Source organism: Grammomys surdaster, unplaced genomic scaffold (genome assembly GCF_004785775.1).
Source record: "Grammomys surdaster isolate TR1022 unplaced genomic scaffold, NIH_TR_1.0 126163, whole genome shotgun sequence".
Classification (NCBI taxonomy): Eukaryota; Metazoa; Chordata; class Mammalia; order Rodentia; family Muridae; genus Grammomys; species Grammomys surdaster.
Window position 1 is genome coordinate 8,775,731 of NW_021620970.1, and position 20,212 is coordinate 8,795,942.

Below are 20,212 nucleotides of genomic sequence, written 5' to 3' on the forward strand. Positions count from 1 at the left end.
GGAAGTTCTCCCAAAAGCTCCCTCATTGGAGCTATGGATTTCCTGGTTGTCTTCAAACATTTTCCTGTTGCTTATTTCGGTGACATGGCTCTGGCCACTTGTTAAAACATTTTTTAGATTAAAGTGCATTTTAAATTTCTTCTCAGCTGGTTTTTTCTTTTCTTCCAAACGTAGAATTTCTTTTTTACTTTGGAAAATCAGAGGAGCTATTACTGTAAAAGTTTAATTAACATTTTTTTAAAAAAAAAAAAAACAAGCAGGAATGAGAAGGGTACTTTTGCCTGTATCTATGATGCCAGATGTACAGATGAAATGGAGGCTTCTGTGACAACCCCTAGACCCACATCTCCATCCCCAAAATACCAGCCTAGATAGGAAACTGTAGTGGAGTCATGTTCCATTCCATGTACAGTGTGAAGCCAAGGGAGAGTTCTGAAGAGCGAATGATATTATAAACCTTTCAGAAGGTCGCTTTGAGGATTAAATGGCTGTGTGTGTTGTGGAACACTCAGCACAATGCCTGTAACATGGTGCTAAAGCAGAGTGTGTGGCTTTTCCGCAGCAACAGATGTTCCTACATCACTGCATGTAAATGCTATGGTGCACACTTGGGGCTTACATGTCGTTGTAATTGGATAAGAGGCACAGTGCATGGTTAAACTTCTCCTCCTCATCTTTCAGTTTGCTGCTTCTTAAAAGGATGCTCCCTAAATTGGTGGTCACCCAGCTCATGTCACTTACTGTGTGACTTTGGGCAAGTCACTCTCACAGAGCTATCCTGAGGATTACAGATGATGTCAAGCAGCAGGCTTAATGACAGGCCCATAATATCCCCTTCATGGTGGCTATATTAATGATCTGATTATAGTTCAGTACACTCCGTTTAGATTCATAATTCCTTCAATTTGCCAGCTAATTATTTGGACGGATTACTCTCTTCGCTGTATACTAAATATCTGAAGCTCTAGACTAAAATCCACTCCGTTTCCAACTTCCTGGATGCATTTTGATAGTGATTAGATATCACATATTCCAAAGGCCTTCTCTAAGGCAGACAAGTAAATTGATAGTGGCTTAACATTCAGTTTGGAGGGTCAGGGGTTAGAGTTTTATGAAAAAGGTTACTCAAAGAGTCTGTTGTTTTCTGGATGCGTCTGTTTGTGAGGACAAAGAGAGAAGCTTGCATTTTGTAATTGCAATTGTGCGGTGACCTATCTGCAAAGAGGTATTTTACTTATTTATGAAGAATAATTAATTATCTGCTTGTGTGAAGGAGGAAAGCATTCTAATGAAGGCATACATCTTTAGGTTGGGGGTGGGGGGACAAAAGTTGCCAAAATCTAACTATTTACATTTAGATGATTTAGTAGGAAGCAGATAAAACATTCCTCAAACTGGTACAGTGCTAGGGAAAGCAGCGAGTCGCAATTTATAATAACGTTTTATACACTGTGTCGTAACTCTTGAAACTCAAGCTTGTAAATCAGGAATCATCTTTACTGGGGTAAGATCTCATCAGTATCCAGACATTTTTAAAACTATAAAGTTGTCATAATTTACACATATGAGTATGGTACATGGATAAAAAAAAAAAAACTTCAACTATCTGGAACTTAAAGGAAATTTGGAATAAAAGGAGTTTTAATCACCAAACTTTTTTTTTTTCACTTAAGTCATCTGGGAAGAATTTTTTCCTGTGGGTGATAAGAGGCCTTTTCTTTATGACTTAGTGGCATCATTAGATATTCATCCTATTTACATATAAATAGCATGGCGTGCCAACCTCAGGGATGTTTGGACTATGAGATCTGTTTTGACTGAGTTCAACTGGCCTGGACTAAATGTGTTGTAAGACATTTTTGCCTCCTGCTTTTGTAGGCTTCCCCACCTACCCTTATTTTTAGTTCCTCCTCCCTGTCTGTTGTATCTTCTCACTGCTGTCAGCCCCACTGAGCTCTGAGCACGGACACCTATGATTCCTTGAAGACACACTCTCAGCAAACACCATAAGGATGGAAGGGTGGCAGAAGAGTAAGGAGGTGGGCACTGGAAGCATCGGGCTCTTCAGCAACACAGCACATCCTTGATTTCCTACACAGGTTGAGGGAGTGAGGAATCCTCCCATGAGGCCCAGAGACCCTGTGTGGAACAGGCCATCATGACATCGAACGATACCACACCCCCCAATCCAAATGCCCTTCTCAATGATGGTTTTACAGATACAGGGTCTGGGGGTGTTGTCTCCTCTCTCCATCCCGTCTTACAAGTCAGGCTTGCCGACCATGCCTGAAAATACACTTTTTGCAGGCTGGAGATAGAAATTAAAACTTTGATGACTCTACATAAACTTTCCAGAAAAGTAAGCCCCAATTTTAGGTACTGAAAGATTTGAGGTATCATAAATGTTATTCATAAATAAAACTCTAGTTATAACAGTCCCTTCGAAGTTTCTTTCTTGCCTGCACATACTCCCTTAGTATGGTTCTGTTGCTAGGCTTGACGTGTTAAATAGAATAAGTTTGATACCGTAAAGATACTTATCGTTATAAAGATAAATATAGCCATCTTTAAAAAAAATGTCAGATTAAGACTGTAGGATCCTGGGATTTGTAAAGACTGGTTTGTTGTTGTTGTTGTTGTTGTTGTTGTTGTTGTTGTTTCAAATCTATGATGAGTATCGTGGACACCTTTGAAAGCTATTGCTTGGACATGCATTGTGAACCTTTGGGGAAGAGAGAGCAGCACATAGGAGCGGCATGTAAGACGGCTCACCCATATTCCCAACTGATCATATAGGGCCAAGGAAGCTGATTTTTATGTTTCAAAATTAATCCACCCTAGATTAGCCATGCCACGTCCCCTTAACCACAGGCGTATGAAACTCGGAGTAGACAGCTGTTTGGATGTCCCATACTCGGACCACTGCCCTCAGCAAATGCCTCTGATTCTCCTACATGGTCACTTGGCATAATCTACAGGCTCCCATATGGCTAAGTGGCACTGTGCCTGTGCACAAGTCAGAGGACTTGTTTCACTCCAACCTGGGTGCCAAGCAAGCTTGAGTTTGGTCTAACGGCCTCGGGAGCTATATAGACTCTTTCTACGGTGTCAGGAGAATTTTCCTTTATCTTGACCTCCAAGGCCATGGGCAAGATACTTACTGGCATTTTGCTACTCTCTGAGACATTTGAACATTTCTCTATTTCTGTATATTAAGAAAATGTTATCTGGTAGAATTCTTATGGAGCTAGTGCAGAAAGCAGCAAAATCACAGTTTGGAATGTCCCAGGTAGCTATGGTATGTTGCTCCTCCTGGCCCCAGCCCATAGCGCCTGGGGTCAAGTATAAGGATGCAGTAGAGCCGGTTATTTAACTTTTCCTATTAGCTGGTTTCACTATTGAATCAGATAACGCTAGTTGCCACACCATGGGTAGGATGAAGGTAAGCAACGCGGTAATTAGAGGTAAATAGCATCCCTTGAACCAACTCTAAACTCAAGGTTTCTGTGCCTACTGCTTACCCTCCTTGATACTAACAAATGCTAACATACATTCATGTCTAACATCCTCATTAAAAGTGATTTTAGAAGAAAATACCACTGATTTATTTTCTTATTTTGTTTTATTGTCCTGCTTCCTGACTGCTTCATGACAATGTCTTTTGTGTATGTGAAGCGTGTAGCACATACTTGTGTGTTTGCCCGTGTATGAGTATGTTAAGGCCAGAGTTTGAATTCAGAAATGATACAAAGTAAAGAACTAAGAGGAAGTCTTATTACAGGATAAAGGTATATACTCAAGAGGAGAGTTTTATTCTCAAGGGAGCCACCCCTTGAAAAGCTTTCGTTCAGAGATGCAATATAAATGGAAAAGACAAATTCTGTAACCAGCTTGATTATAAAATAAATCATCAGTGTTGAGTACAAACGGGAAAGCTGAGAAACTGACTTGTCATTGGGTCAATGTTTGGCTTGTGAGTGTTTGGAAATGGTTTTGTGGGTTCATTTGTCTCCCTGTAGGATGGAGTGAACACCTCACTACTTTGCTCATCTCTGCCTTGGGGCTTCACTCAGAGCGGCTCTGCTTCCCCTAGAAGAGCCTCGCTGAAGTGCATGTTGCTTGCCATATATTTCATTGCTTGTGAATGGACGGTTGGAAGTTTTGGTAAATTAAAAGTTGAGATTCCTTCACCTCGAGATTCTCCTTGCCCTTAAAGCCACCCCCTGCTTCTAGCTTCAACTCCAGGCTTTCATTAATTTGTTAAACACTCTGCTTTGCATTTCTTTTCTTTAATTTTTCTTTTCTTTCTTTTTTGTTTCTTCTTTTACTTTTTAAGGAAAAGTTATATAAGGATAATTATACAATATAGAATGTGTAGTTCTTAGCTGCACCTTTTCTTCTTCTCCATCCTCTTCTTTCTTCTTTTAGCATGTTTTTAAATCAGTTGTGCCCTATCTGTGAACCAGACTCACTAGTGTTCTTAGTTAAATTAACCAGCTTCCCCAAAGGTGTTACACAAACCTCGTTGGAATTCTCTAGACCCTTTGAGAAAAAACAATGCTGAGAATATTGGGCATAGTTACTATTGTAATATTTTGTTTAGTGCTGGGGACTAAATTGAGGACATCAGAGACACTAGCAAATGTTTGGCCATTGAGCTACCCCTAGTCTTTGGTGTCATTTCAAGTCCATGTATATCTGTTTCATAGACAAAGTGTCATTTCTGAATGCTTATTCTAAAGATCATCTTTTGCCTGAGACCCAGTGAGTGTTCCCTTTACTTCTAAGAATTGCCAGGAACCCCTCCTAAGTGTAAACAGTTAGTATGTATGTCTGCCTAGGGAAATGACAGACAGTTGCTTTAAGTCTTTGCCAAGAGGATTCTGATTCCAAATTCATGGAAATCTGTATTCTTTTTTTTTTTTTTGTCCACAACATTAGCAACCTTTAAAAGGTGTTTTTAGTATCATATCATAACATGTACTTGAATTATGGTTTGTTTTTCTTTCAACCCATTTCTCCTGAGAAAGAAATGGAAGTTGCATTTGTCTGGAAACCTAGGATTTCACTAGCTGTTCAACTTTTAAAAAACCTCATGTTAGCTCTGGAACTATTAGTCTGTTATCTTTACAGAAAGATAGTTCTGCTTTAAGAGTTTGTATTAAATATTGTCCTCTGTTTATTTGATGATTGTTAAGGGTATATACTGTTTTACAACTCTTAAGTAAAATAATTTTATTTTAAGAGATCTGCAATGAAGTGTGTTTTCTTTTTTCTTTTTATTAGTGTACACTAATTACACAAACAGTGGGTTTCACTAGAACATTTTCATACTTGCTTATAATATATTTGTCACATTTTTATGGTTGTAAAAGTTATTTACAAAAGCATGGCCATTCAGGATGTACAGCACAATAATTCACATTTCTGAAAAAAAAATCACATTCTTAGTTTTAAAGCAGTGTACTTCCCTTGTTTCCACTAAGGTTCAGTGGAAGTTTTTACTAGTCTACTAATCCCCAAGGACTTCACCTGGCTTATTTCACTTCATACAATTTTGTGAAACCTTATGTTTCCTGAGATTTTCTTTCTTCAAAAAAAAAAAAAAAAAAAAAAGTACAACTGTGCTTTGATGAGTGTTTGGCACAAGAGAATTAACCCTTTAATAGAATATGTAATATATGTTATCTAGTTTTCTGCTTCTCTGCCATTCATGTATTATTGTTATACTAAATATATTTGCATAACAAGAATAAATCTAATCGTGATGCATAGTCACATTTTAATCCTGATTGGAATTAGCCTTGCAACTGAAGACAATGTACTACATTAAAACCATAGACATTGGACTTTACAGAACCGAGGAGACCTTGTTTTGTTTCCTTGGGGGCAGGGAAGCAGTGGAATGAAGCACAAGATAACAACATCAGCTCAGAGTGTTCAGCAGTAGCTCAGCTTTTCAAAAGCCTCTTTTTTTTTATCAAGAGATGCTAAAAGAGTGTTCAAAGGAGATGAAAGCTACATGATTAAAATGAAGCCTGCTATAATGTTTAACTGGCAGTTTATGCTACATAGTCTATATACTCCAGGCTAATCATCCTGTATTGTGTCTGACTAGTTTGTGGTGGTTTAAAGTTTCTTGGCCAGAAAGGACCTTGTAAAATTAGTTCTTATTAGAAAAAAATATGAACGCTTGCAAAATTTGGAGACAGACTGATTTTAGTCCTGTCAAATGACACAAATAAATCATCAGCTTGACAGTTTTTCATAATTTGGAGGGAAAGAAGTCAAGTGGAGTTTGTCTTTCGAAATTTCTAATAGAAAGGATTCCCAGCAGACTAGCATTTAAATTCTTCCTACAGATATGTCTCTGAATTCATGTTTTAAGGAAGACTAGTGGAGTTGTATGTGTATGTTTAGGAATTTAAAGATAATACAAGATTGAAAAGATGATAAAATACAAGCATATTATCCTGATATGTTCAAATGAAGTATAAGGTTGTATTCTGTGATCTCAGCATGAAAATATGAAGTTGCAAAACATGGTGAGCCATGCACATGCAGGCTAACTCTCTGTTTTCTTTCTGCCTCACAGCTGGGCTGGTTTGTTTGACATTTTAGTAGCTTTTACAACCATTGGTAATTTCTTGAATAAGAAATCATGTAGGTGTTTTCTTCATAAGCCACCATACAACAAAAGCAAATTACACTACAGTAACGTTTCTATACATAAGATTTGTTCAGTTTCATCTTGAAGAACATATTTTACACATAGAAAGTTAATCATTCAATAATAGTTACCAGTACCACCTACTACTTGAGTATCATTTATAGGTTAATAGATAAAACATGGAACTATCTTAGTTTATTACTGTGGAGAAAGTAACAGGGCCGAGTTCTTAAGTTGGAGTAACAGCAAATAAGGATCTAAACACCCATTTAACAAACGCAAGACCAGATATCCATACCAAGAATCACTACCCAGATCTAACCCCAGGTACCTCAGCACAAACAGCAGCACTAAGATAAACAGAGATTCCCCGAAAAAAACAACTTAGCTGTTGCAAAAGACAAACCCCTTTAAAGCTACAACTACAAAGATGTCTGTGCAAGGAGCTCAAAGAGAATATGTATAAATGTCGGAGTGAAGAACAGGGAACATAAACAGAAGAAACAATGAAAACAATTAAGATATGAGAGTAGAATTTAATAAGGAGACTTTCTGGAGAAGAGTCAAACCGAAATAAAATTCACGAAACCTGGGAAGTCTAACAAAAATCTCAGAGGAAAGCCTCACCAGGAGAGTGGGCCGTATGAAAGAGAGCATCAGGTCTTAAAGACAAAATAGTAGATGTGGATAACTCAAAGTAAACGTTGACTCTAAAAATAAAAATCCAGGTACCAACCAGCCAGGAAATCTGAGACACCATGAAAACATCAAACCTATGGATAATAGGTTTAACAGGAGAAAAACTCCTGTTAAAGGTTTTCTAAAGTTTGAATCTACATACCCTAACATTTCCCATGTGGATTCTATAAAATTCTCCTAGATGCTGATGGGTTACTACTGTAAATGCAGCTTTGCTAGGCAGTGTTGATCATGACAGTCACACAGTTGAAACTGGTAGCTCACAGCGGCTTCTATGAAGGATCTAAAAAGTATTGGACTGAAAGCAAGACAGATTTATTCTTGTAATCACATGTAAAAATGACCAGTCCTTCTAGAGAGAGATCCATAACCCTATCACTCTAATCTCAACACAATAAGCAACAAACAAAGGTTTCCTGAGCTGTTCTTCATTGCTCTGACTTGTTTTACTGAGAGACTCTATCATTTCCATCCGTAAAGACAGAAAGTTCTTTGACCCACAACTGGCACCAGCATGTGTGACTTCAGTCGAGCTTTATGAGCCACCAAAAGGCAATGACGTGCCTTTATAGGGTGGCAATTTTTAACAACAAAGTATCTTCAAGTAGATCAAGCTTGAAAGTTAGGCAAACCACCTGCAATCGAAAAACTGCATTTTAGTGGTTCCTGCTCAATTTCAGATGTTTATAACATAACCATAAAAATACTCTCCAACCTGAAATCAAGAGTATTCACCTAGCAAGGCTTTGAAAACAAAATTTGCCTGATATACAGTTTCATTGTATCATGTAATCCAAGAGAAATAGAAATAGAAGGCTTGGGGTTATAATTTTATGGAAAACCTTAAAACAAATATAGGTGGGTCGTTTGTTCATGAGTCTCATGCTATGAGCTAGTGTCCCATAAATTAGAGAAAAAGAAGGCTAAGGAAAGGCAGGGAGAAATGGGTATCTAGAATGTTCTATCTGTTAGTGGGAAGAACTCACTCTTACGAAGTCCTCATGAGTACCTTTATCTTCAGGTCCCTGTTTTTGTTTCACTTCTGTTTGCTGGCTTATTGGAGTTTTATAGACCATTTCTTGCCTCCTCGTGATGCCTTGGGTGTAAAATTCCTCATTTGTACTCTCCCTGGCTAAACTCTCAGTTCTTTCTCCCAGTCTCTAAGTGTTTGAAAGCAGTAGGCGGAAGTGGATCAATAAATATTAGCTAACAATGCCAAACATACATCTTGAGAACCTTTTAGGCCGTTTCATAGGAAAGACACGTCTAACAAATTTCACTGCTATTACTTTGGGGGATGAGAGCTCTGACCATTATGGAAAACCAGAGGGCTTCTACCAGAGAGCAAGGGGATCAGAGAAGCCTTCTATATCTTCAGATGATCCTAAGGCCAATGGACTCAGAAGCAGTCCTCAATGATGCTGTGGATGCTGAACTGCTCAGGCGTATAGAGGTGGAGAACTTAGACAAGACGCTTGAATCCTTCCAGCTCAGAGCTGTAAGTGTCCTGGTACATCACCCACTATAGACTGCCAGTATTCTATTTTCAGTCCACCTCTGCATCCCAAAAGGAGGTATCAGTGTCTGGGATATCTGCCTACAGTGATGAGATGGCATGAAGTTCTGGATCAGCCTTTCCGATTGGCTACATGCTTTCTTTTATTTCCCAGCATTGGCCACGCAAGGATAGCCTTCGAGGGTCTGAGTTTAATGTGACAAGCGTGTGCATTTTTTCACCCATGTTTGCACTCAGTATTATCATGATTATTTTATAAACTGGGCTGACAGTGCCATTGTTTCCTCCTTGTATTAGCTTGCTTTGGCTCTTGCTTTAATAGTTTTTATAAAGTTTATTGCCCCCTGCTGCTCAATATCTTTGTATGCTGTGTGAAGTTCTTTGCCTCCCGCCGGGGTGCAGTTTAATGGATTATTTTTCAATGAGAATGATATGATTTTTACAGCCTGCCCACAGAGATGGTTATTCCAATATAGTATTTGTGGTAGTCTATACCCTTGCCCATTTGTTAGCTCACGTGTCATCACTGCCAGCGTCTGAGTGTCACAGGTATTGGCTGGCTGAGTGTCACAGGCATTGGCTGGCTTAGCTCTTCAAAGTTTAAATCTCTGTCTCTTCTAATCTTCTCTCTCTGGATCTCTGCCCTCTGTTCCACTTTCAAACAGTTTGACTTTTATGCCAACACTTGTCCATTTGCTGTGCATTGAAATTATACAAATATCAACATGGCTGCCGGTGTCCTGTTGCTCAGTAATTGAATCCACTCCTCCCTAGGACGCCTTTGGTGGCAGTGATTGAACGACTTCCTTAGGTTTTTATCAAACTCGCTTGTTTAGAGGTCTGTGAGTATGAGTCAGGGTTTGTTTTGCAGGCTCTTCACTCTCTCGTGCCTTAATTGCTCTCCATTGTTTTCAACCTTGCACTATCACTCCACTTTCACGGATTTCATTCCCGGTATTATTTTAAAACTGATTCCTCATCTCGTCCTCTCTACACACGGTGTTGCTCCAGGGTGAAGCTTGACTTAATGAACGCAGGCGTTCACAACCAGGGAGATCTCAAGTTTGAGACGCTTCTAAACTACTTTTCACCAAACCAATTCAATGAAGAAATGTAAAATGTCTCAACCCTGAGCGGCCATCTTGGAATATGTTAGTCAAAGTCTTGTTTATGGTTTAAGAAATTACCAGCTGTGTCTGCTCAGTTACTTCTGGTTGCAAATAATTATTTCGTGAAAGCAAAACCACGGGCAGGTGGTTCCAGTGGACAGAACCACAGCTCCTTGCTCTTCTGTTTCTTGTGGTCATTGCATTGGCTTTTTCCACTTCAGACTCACACCTCGTGCAGAGAATGGCCTCTGCTGTGCAAGTATCAGATGCTTACAGTAGCTTTTAACAACAAAGGGAGAAGTGTGCAATGTTTCCTGGCAAGTTCATGTATTTTCATGGTACAACATGACCATGCTCCTATACTTAGAATGAACCCAGATGTGTGGAAATGGAATTATTATGAATGGTTCCAAGCCAATTATTGCTAATTTCCTAGAAATGAGCACATTACTCATAAAATAAAATAAGATTTTTATTGTCCTGGTGGTAGCTTTTATCAAAGAGCAAGTACAGGGAAAAACCTGGTTCGTTTCGTATGGAGACATAAATTAATCTCATAAACTGGAAAGTTTACGTAAAAAACAAGAAAGGTTAGATTTGCTCACAGTTGTGCTCCAGTTCTCAATGCTGATCTAAGCAGGAAAGGTGGAATTTATTTCATCTTAGAATTGCCAGCATCTACATATATCAATGGTTTCTTTTTTTAGAATTTTTAGAATTATAGAATATATTTTATGTACAGCCAGTTAATTCATTTGTAGGGAGATGTCTTTCAACACAGTGGCATCTGGATCTTGCTATTTTGTGAACACACACAAGGGTGCGGGAGGAACTGGGTTCAAGATCACAAACGTCAAGCTGCTGTTGGTACTAATTTTCAGATGCAGTTTAAAAATCGATCCGGAAGATTCCAGTCATGGGTGTTAGCTATGAAAGCTTTTTATTGTGATCCTAGCTAAAACTTTATCATGCCATAAAGAAGCCAGGTGTATTTAGTAAATGTTATAGCTGAAAACAAAGGCAGTTTCCACCCAAAGCTAAAAGGTCTATGAGGTCAAGGGCTCTTTGCGTGTATGTTTCACTTCAGAGTGTGCCTTAGCTCATGAAAGAAAATAAATTTATATCCCTGAAGTTAGCTTACTTCTCTCTTATTCACAGAACCCAGGTTAAGCAAGTGGAAGGCTAGGGAAGTAAGTTTTTATTACTCTGCCTGGAATCCATGAGCTCCTGTAACTAGCCCGAAGATGGATGAACAGGTTGAGACACCCGCCCTCTGCTGGGACCCTGAGTTTCCCTCTGGTGTTTACGTCTCCACTAAATACTTAAATAGCAGAATCCTGTCCGATTCTTCCTAGTGGAATCTCATTTCATTCTTCACTAGCCACTCTTAGTTGCTTGAAATTAATCATTATCATAAACATTTATTTATAGAAAGACTCCGAGGTATATAGAAACGATTTCAGGGTCAGGATAATTTCAGCTGTGATCTTTGCACTCAAGGCAATTGGGATCCCCTGGCAAGCATTAGAAACAAGCATGCATAGTTTGTGGTGTGGGAAGCCAGTGTGTTCTTTCTTGGGGAAGAGTAGTATAAATGAATGTTGGGATTTTTACAAAGCCTGTATACCCATAATAAAACTGACCATGTTTTCATGCTTTGTTATTTCCTGGGAGCAAAGTACCTGGTGGTCCCAAGGCAGGGGAGGGAATAGCATCACCTCTCCTTAGCACTCGAATGGTCCTAAGAAACCTCAGAAATAGGCTGAAATCATTGGAATACTTTCCCACTCAGTGTTGTGTCTCCTTCCACCTGCCAGTGGCTCCCAGGAGCATAGTTATCATTAGATTCTCCTGTATCCCCATCCTAACTCTACTATGGAGGAGAATGGAGGTAAGATACCCTCATTACCCTGAAAGAATTCCATGTTCAAAACTGATCTTTGCCTCTGCATTATCAGAATTCCTAGCCTGTTGGCAAAGCTCCATTCCCCGAGGGACTAAAGGAAAAGCAAGCTGGTGACATCCGTTCATGCTGCTGTGCAAACTAGGAAGGCACACCACTGACACACACACACACACACACACACACACACACACACACACTTCCTAACAAGTATGTTTGCTAAATCAGACACAGTTTGAGCAGGTTATTCATATTTTTTCTAGACACTGTAAAAGGCAAAGGTAAAAAAAATAAAAATTTCTTAGGTGTATTTGGGGAGAATAGTTAAGGATACTTATTGGCATTTGGGTTATAAGTATGAACCACATACAATAAAGAAAATTGCAAGTAAGGTCCAGAGTGTAGGCTAGAAGAACAGTCTGGAATATTTGAAGAGCTCAGAACAGGGCAAGATGTCTTCCAACTATTCATCCTGCCTGGTTGGAAGAGTGGCTCACTTGATGATGCCGGAATGACAGGGTGTGCATGAGCTGAAATCAGATTGACAGGTAGTCTGAGCCAAGAGACTAGAGTAAAGGCAACCCCGGAAGGCTAGACAGGAGGAGTCTGTCCTCCTGGGAGATGCCCGATTTTCAAGAGTTCTTCAACAATAGGAGAGAAGTGGATAGGAAATCGGCACCTGAGTGTAGCATGTCCATGCTTTCCATCCTCGAATTCCCATAAGAGCCCAGTAGGTAAGCAGTTCGGAGAGGAGAAATGCAAGGCTTAGCAGGATGCAGTAAGTTGCCTAAAGCCTCTGCCAGTAAATAGCAGATCCATGGCTGCAATCTCAATTGGCCTGCTTCTTCCAGAATTTACACTCTTCTCCCCTGCAGTGTGGGGCCCTTCAGTGTGGGAAGGAGTGAGGCACAAGGCATAGACCTGGGTCAGTTCTACACTGCTTTAAACTCTACATTGATAGAGAAGCTATTGATGCCAGTTTTCATGAAAATAACAGCAGGATTGAGCAGACCTTCTGAGGAGAGAGGGCTAGTAATGGAATACCTCATTTGGAAACTATTAGCGCAAATGACTTATTTTTAGCCAAATTCAAGTCATTTAGAAACAGAGTGAGCTATATTTTTGAAAAATGTATCTTGTTTTGTGTTTTCCGAAGAGTAAAATATAACCAAATTCCTTTGCAAGCACACCCACGTTCAGATAGTAGCTCACTATGCCCACCCATTCCGAGGCCCAGCAGCCCAGGCCCAGGCTGCACTGCCTCTTTCCTTCTCTAAAGTTGCAAACTTGGCATTCCTCTTACCATTTTTGTAGTCTTTTATCTGTCTTGAGATACACATTTATTCTGTTCACCCAAGGAGTATTCAGAATTCTAACAAAATATTTTTAATTAATATTTTATATATTGGGTATTCCATGCATATCTGTACACTTGTGCATATGCCACAGCTTCCATTCAGAGGCCAGGGAAATACAGGGACCGGTTCTGCCTTTCTACCATATGGGTTCTAAGGATAAGACTCAGGTGGTAGGCACTTTTCCTGGCTAGACTGTCTGACTGGCCCCAGAACTCTGATTCTGTTTAGGAGGAGAGATATAGCTGGGTGTCACTAAAGGGACACCACCTGGACTCAGGCCCCCCTGCCTGCCAGCCTGAGGTCCCACCTGCATCCTCCACAGCTGATGGTGCTGTCTGACTCCTCTCACGACCCATGAGCATCTTCAACCAAGACTGAACACTGGAGGGTAGAGAAAGCCGAGTATGTGTGAATGTCCTCAGGAGACTTTTGTTCAAGGTTGGAAACTTGTTCTCAGCAAAATGACTTCTGGAGATGTCTGTCACTCTCTGTGTATCAGGTCAGCCATGCCTGTGCTGTTGATTAGAAAGAATCTGCTTTCATGTGGTGTGGGGGCATCCTCTTCCTTCCAAACATTTCCCTCCATTTCTTCCTTCCTGTCCCCTGTTGTCATCATTAATCTTGCTCCCCCCCGCCCAATGGTGGGCTCAAATCCAGGGGCTCATGAGTACCAGACACGTGCTCAAACACCTAGCTATGTTCTTAGACCACTGGTAGAGATTTTATTTTAAAAATACAGCTTTATTTTCTACCTTATGCAAATTGCTCAAACAACAAATTTATTCAGACATGGAACTAGGAAGACAGGAGCCTCAGTTCAAACTGAGCTGCTAAGACTGCAGTTAGAATCAACTGCTTCCCATGGCAAGATGATCGTGTTCATGAGTAACTTGAATTCACTCGGCTCTCTGTATCCCCACACTCTTTGTCCATGAATTCTCCAAAACACATAAAATATTTGAAATATATTTATGTCAGTCAACAACATGTAATCTCATTTTTTGTCATCCTGTAAGTAATACAGTATAACAATTGTCTATCCGTTATTTAAATTTGTGAGTTATTGTAAGTAGCTTAAGGCTTAAAGCATACAGGAGTATGTGTAAAACTTGGGCGTCAATACTGCCTATGTTACATAAGAGCATTTTGCCATGTTTGTAGCTAAGAGGTCTGTGGGTGGTCTGTTGATCCTCCTTCTATGCCTCCTTCTGTCTGCATGTGCAGCCAGACCCAATGACTGCACACTGTCATTGACAAACTCACTAACTGACTGACAAATCCTCCAGCAGTCACCGCCATACCAACCACTGGGGCTTTTGTTTATTTTTGGATGTCTCTCATATTCAAATTCCAAGTGGTGATTTTTCATCATTAAAGAGGTTTGCAAACATCATTATAATTATTTTTGCCCATAAACTAATTTTTTTTTCCTTTTTGGTTTGTTTGAAAACTGTTCTGATTGAAGACATTTCCTTTTCCGTCATTGGCCAGTCAACTTTGTTAGTTATGAAGCCAAGTCATTTTCTATGGTCTGAGTCACTTGCTATTAGACTCCTTTTGAGTGCAGTTGAGTTTGTCCTTCTCCCTCATGGATGGGAAGAGGAGCTTGCTGTGTTGTGCTCCCGCACAAAGGGAGTGAGGATGCTAATGGCATGACTGGAGGGAACAACTTTCTAGCCTTTTGTACGGTGTTGGAGAGGAGGAGTTGAAGGACGAGCTTTGTTGCAACGAGAGGCATTTACCCTTTTGGTAGGAAAGTCTCTCACCCCGGGTCCTTTGCCACATGACTGCCTGTAGGAGAGCGTGAAGCCAGTGTTTACTGCTGTTTCTTGGGTGTTAAACAGCCCTCTACTGCTTTTTATTGTACCATTAATTGCGCTTAATGCAGCTGCGTTTCTCATACGCTTGGCTAGGCTCTGAAAATTAAGTAGAAGGCACTTTGTTATAAAATTCACTGTAATGAGCTCTGGTGGGACAGGGTCTGTTAAGTTTGAAATCACCTCAGGCCATTTCTAAAGGACTTCTTCAAATATTTCACGTCTATAAAAGTTTGTTACTAGATAAATAGCCATGGTGGGTGTTAGACCAGGCAGGGGAAAAAAAGCCACATTTCTCCTCAGTGCCTCTTAGGGTAAAATATGGATGTCTTGAATATTTGAGAATACTGTTTGTTTTCTCCAGTCCTCTATGCCTCAAGTATTTGCTGTCTTCCAACTTTTAGGCTGTCAGTCCCCAAATCAGGTTCAGCATGTCACACCATAGCTACATACAGAGAGCTCTGACTGTTTCTTTTGCTTTTGAATTTAATTCATACACAGGACTAGAATAAATATAGGACCACCCTCTGGGTCTACATAAATTGGTTCGAGACAGGGTCACACCTCTAAGCACAAAAGCACTGAAGAGACAGCTGTAACTATTAGCCAATTAGTTTAATGTTTCCACTGCTGGCCAAGACCTGCAACAGATTCCTGGTACCTGGTAAGAAGATCCTTTTAACAGTAGCAACTCCCCCAGCATCCCTGGCCTAGGTGACTGGCTGCTGTAATGCTCTGTAGCTAATAAAATTTCAGATGGCCTAATTTACCGGGTAGCTTTACCAAAACATCCAAGTAATGCCTACATACTCATTAGGGACAGGTCCAGGATGTGGTCCCTCGGGACTGATTTGCAAAAGCTCGCTGGGATCAGCTTCACTGAGCTTCAGATGCCCCGGCACCAATCAGGTGGAGGATCCTCGATGGGTTTAGTGCAGCAATTTATCTGAGTTTTGTAGTTAAAGTTTGAGCATGAGGTAATTAGAGCCCTCCATGCTTGAAATTCATGAACCTTATTCCTTCTTTAATAGACTCCATGCAAGCTCACCAGGTTCTGTTTGACTGACAGATATGAAGGCTTGGTTAGAAAAGCTCCTGGTCAAAATGTACTTTAAAAAAAATCACTTATACACATAAAATATAATAACAAAAATCAATTCACAATCACTTTAATCTTTTTTTAATTTTTGGCTCTAACACATGTATATGGAGTTGTTTAACTGATTTTCCTACTTCCAGGAAGAGCATTTACATACATGTCTTGTACTGGGTGGGGTGACTTAGCCAAGCCACCCAGTACCCAGCCATCTCTAATATTTGGAAATGGGACCATAAGTGAAAATTTTAAAATATGCACATATATAAATACAATGTATGAACACATATATACATAATTGTATATATACCCACCAGACAACCCTAGATACCAAATTCATCTTTATTTCAAGGAAGATTATTTTGCTCACGATCTGTAGAATATTATCAAAGATAGTCTATCTCTAATAACCATTCACTGTTCCTCTTTGTGATGTGTGACTGATGCTGTAAAATCTTCAGGGCAGTATTTTAAGTGACAATGGGATAGGGACTCAATTAGTGATACCTCTGAAGCACCAAGTCAGCATAGTAGGCTCTTTGCACATCATAGCTCATTGACTTATTGAACAAAGTGCTAAAATGGAAAGTAATAAGTTTATTTTTCAGGTTATCACATTTCTGAGATTGTTTTCTAGCTGACCCAATATCACATACAACTTAGTAAATAACAGGAAAGAGGTGTTTATGCATAAGCACACTGGAGACATTCTTTAATTCTTCATATCAAAAGCCTATATCAGCACACAATATTATTTGCTACAGAGAGATTAAAAAGTCATATAGAACTAACATGTACTTTGTTAGGTATGTGCTAGAAAACTGTCACAAGCCCTGGCATTTGACCTTGCCATAACTCTTTTGACAGGGTATTAGTGTCTCACTGTATATCGGGAGAAGCTAAGACTAGGATATCAAGTGTCTTATCTGGTATCACCAACTCGTAAACAGTAGAGCTGCTGGGAGAAATAAAGGCAGATAACTTGAAGAATTGGGTTTTGATGAGTTACACCTGCCTTCTCAACTTTTTCAGTATTTCTAAGTCATCGTAAGTATGGATTAGTAAAACTTTCAAGGTCCTGTGAAGGAAATTGCAGAAGTCAGAGCTAAACTTCAGTTGGCTCCATAGGAGCTCTGTCTTGTAGAAAACGAAATCAGTATACAAGACAAACAACGTTAAGACATACCACGGCTTAGTCATTCTTCCTAACTGGGGAGGACGTTTATAGAAACAGGCAGAAGAACAATGATGTTACAAATGAAGAAAAGCAAAATCAGTCTAAGAAAGACAGCAACTGAGCATTCAAGGTTCTCAAAAAGCCTCAGAGCAGCCTGTGTGGAGAGAGTTGGAGGAGAATGCACTAAAGGGAGAGAAGCCGATATTGCTTCCTGAATCCTGACAATGAGGGTAATAGACCAGTAGTTTTGGAAATTACAGAAAAAATCATCTGTCTCTACTCCAGCAGAGATGAGGCAGTTGTGGCTGAGAATGGATTCTCAGGAAGCAAGGCCTTCTGTCCCCCACAGAACAGTCCAAATTTTTTTCTTCATTGGCTTAATCCAAAGTCATTAAATAATGCAAGAAGAATATGAGCCAATGCTTCACCCTTTCAATTGCTTTTCCCAACAGATACAATGCTTTGCAGTTTTCCCTGATTACTTAATATTCTTTTAGTTCACACCTGGGTGTATTAATAATCTCTTCCAACACTTGGCTGTGAGTATTTGACAGATTTTGGCTGGAAGGAAGTAATACTTACTGCTCCTGTGAGTCAGGGTTTGAAGGGACTCCAAAAGCAATTCTAGATCATGCCTCTGTGGCATGTAAAGCTTTTACTTTACATGGAAAAGCTTTTACTTTACATGTGGCAAAGGATACAATGACAGAGAAACTAGGGGCCTACTGAACCAGGAGTGAGCATCTGTGGTGATTGAAGGGTTGAGCCACATTGGTAGCATGAAGTGAGGAACAAACCTTAAGACATCACTATAGCGACCTGAGGTTTTGAATTTGAGGGGTGTTTTTAGCGCCTTTATAAACTTACACATAAGAACCTTCATGCCTTTGTAAACTGGCAGGAAATACAGTTCGTGAGTGGAGACCAGGTCCTTGGCTGAGTTCCTGTGGACACAGCGGAGATGGAAAAGTGAGGCAGATCATAAATCGTGAGCTTGCTTGGCAGCTAGGGACAAAATGGCGTCTATGTCGGTTATGTCTCTGGCTGTGATCAAACACCATGGCCAAGGTAACGCATGGAAAAATGGTTATTGGAGTAGATCCACTGTGGCAGCAAGAAGAAGACATGGTAGCAGGTACAGCAAGCTTAGAGCTCATGTTTCTAACTCCAACAGGAAGCAGAGGGTAAACTGGGGTTGTCATGAGTCTTTGAACTCTCTAAGCTCATCTTCAGTGAGCTCACTCAGCGAGGCCATACCTCCTAAACCTACCAAATAGGGACACCAACTGGGGACCACCTATAGGGGACATTGTCATTCAGACCATCACAAAGTCAAACCAGGGGAACCATGCTGCATTGAGTTTACATGGAACCAGGAAGCTTTCTGTGGCATAGTAAACACATGAGCAGTGGATCCTAGGTCATTGTCTTGGTTAGCCTTCAACTAGAAGAACTCTTTTGAGCTCTCTTTTGGACTGGCTAGGCCACTACACTGTAGAATACTGCTTTTACTTTTCTTCTTCCTCTCCCTGTTCTGTCTTTCTCTCGCTCCCTCTCCCTCTGTCTGTCTCTCTCTGTTTCTCTCTCTCTGTTTCTCTCTCTCTCTCTCTCTCTCTCTCTCTCTCTCTGGATATAAACATTCTATTCATTTTAATTTATTTATTGCATTTTCATTTGCTGTACGTACGTGTTTGGTGGGGTATGTGTGTACGTGTGTGTGCACTCACATGTGTGTGGAGAGACCAGTACTGGCCTCAGGTGTCTCCCTCAATTACTCCATACCTTACTCTTGAGAAAAGGTCACTTACTGAACCTGAAGCTCACTGATTTGGACAAACAGGCTCCTAAGGAGCTCCAAGGATCTACCTATCTCCACCTCTCTACCTGTAGTGCTAGGACTACAGGTATGTGCTGCTCTGCCTGGGTTTTAATGTGGGTGTTAGGGATATGAACCCCATCCTGTCCTCATGCTTATGTGGTAAGTACTTTACTGATTATGTCATCTACCAAGACCCTCTCCAGACACTTTTATTTTATTTTTATGGTGGTGGTGGTGGCAGTGGTGGTAGTGTTGGTAGTGTGTGTGTAATAATCATCTCTAAGTAAAGACTCAACCCCAAGCCTCAGGCCCATTGAGCATGATGGTGAGCAAATGTTGAAGAGCCCTCCCATTCAGCAAGCCATGTTCCCCCTAGCAGCTCTTGCCTTCTTAAATTACCTTTTAAGGAGATGATGTTCGCTAGTCCAGACCTACAACTCACTCAATGCTTTCTTTACCCTTACTGATCACAAAGGTCTCTAACCCTGCTTGTTAAATACCTTCAGATCTTAGTCCCTTGCTGCAGTCTTAACTTAGTACGGGTAACTTTTCTCCATTTCCTGCCTGGACTTGGCAAAAACAATGTTTTCAGCTTTCTTCCAAAATGCATGCCTTTACTCTCCCCAGCCCACTGCTAACATAATACAGCTCAGGTCTTCCCCTACCATCCAGGCCTGCTCAGACTATCCGAGGGAATCCCTCTGCCTATATGAAGACTATGATGTCCTCCGCAGTGTCTGGAAGGCAGTCTGTTACTGGAGTGGCAGACAGATACCCTCTCCCATTTCTTCCCCTATGCACCAATCTCCCATATCTTAGGCATGTTATTTCTTTCTCTGCATACAGTCACCCCACCACCACTACCATCAAAACATACCTTGTTTGTCTGGAAAGATTTGAGATCATTTGTATTCCAACTATTTCTTCTCTTTTTTTAACTTTTGAATTTCACTAAAGTTGGATGTTTCTTCTCCTGAACTCTAGTAAGTCAGCCATTTCTCTCCTCTCCTCTCCTCTCCTCTCCTCTCCTCGCCACACCTAGGCGCCG

General features: G+C 40.4%; 1 protein-coding gene across 1 annotated transcript in view; it reads left to right on the plus strand.

Annotated features, from left to right (window-relative positions):
- Npas3 (neuronal PAS domain protein 3) overlaps positions 1-20,212 on the plus strand; it is an 825,350-nt gene that overhangs the window by 361,986 nt on the left and 443,152 nt on the right. The window lies entirely within an intron of this gene.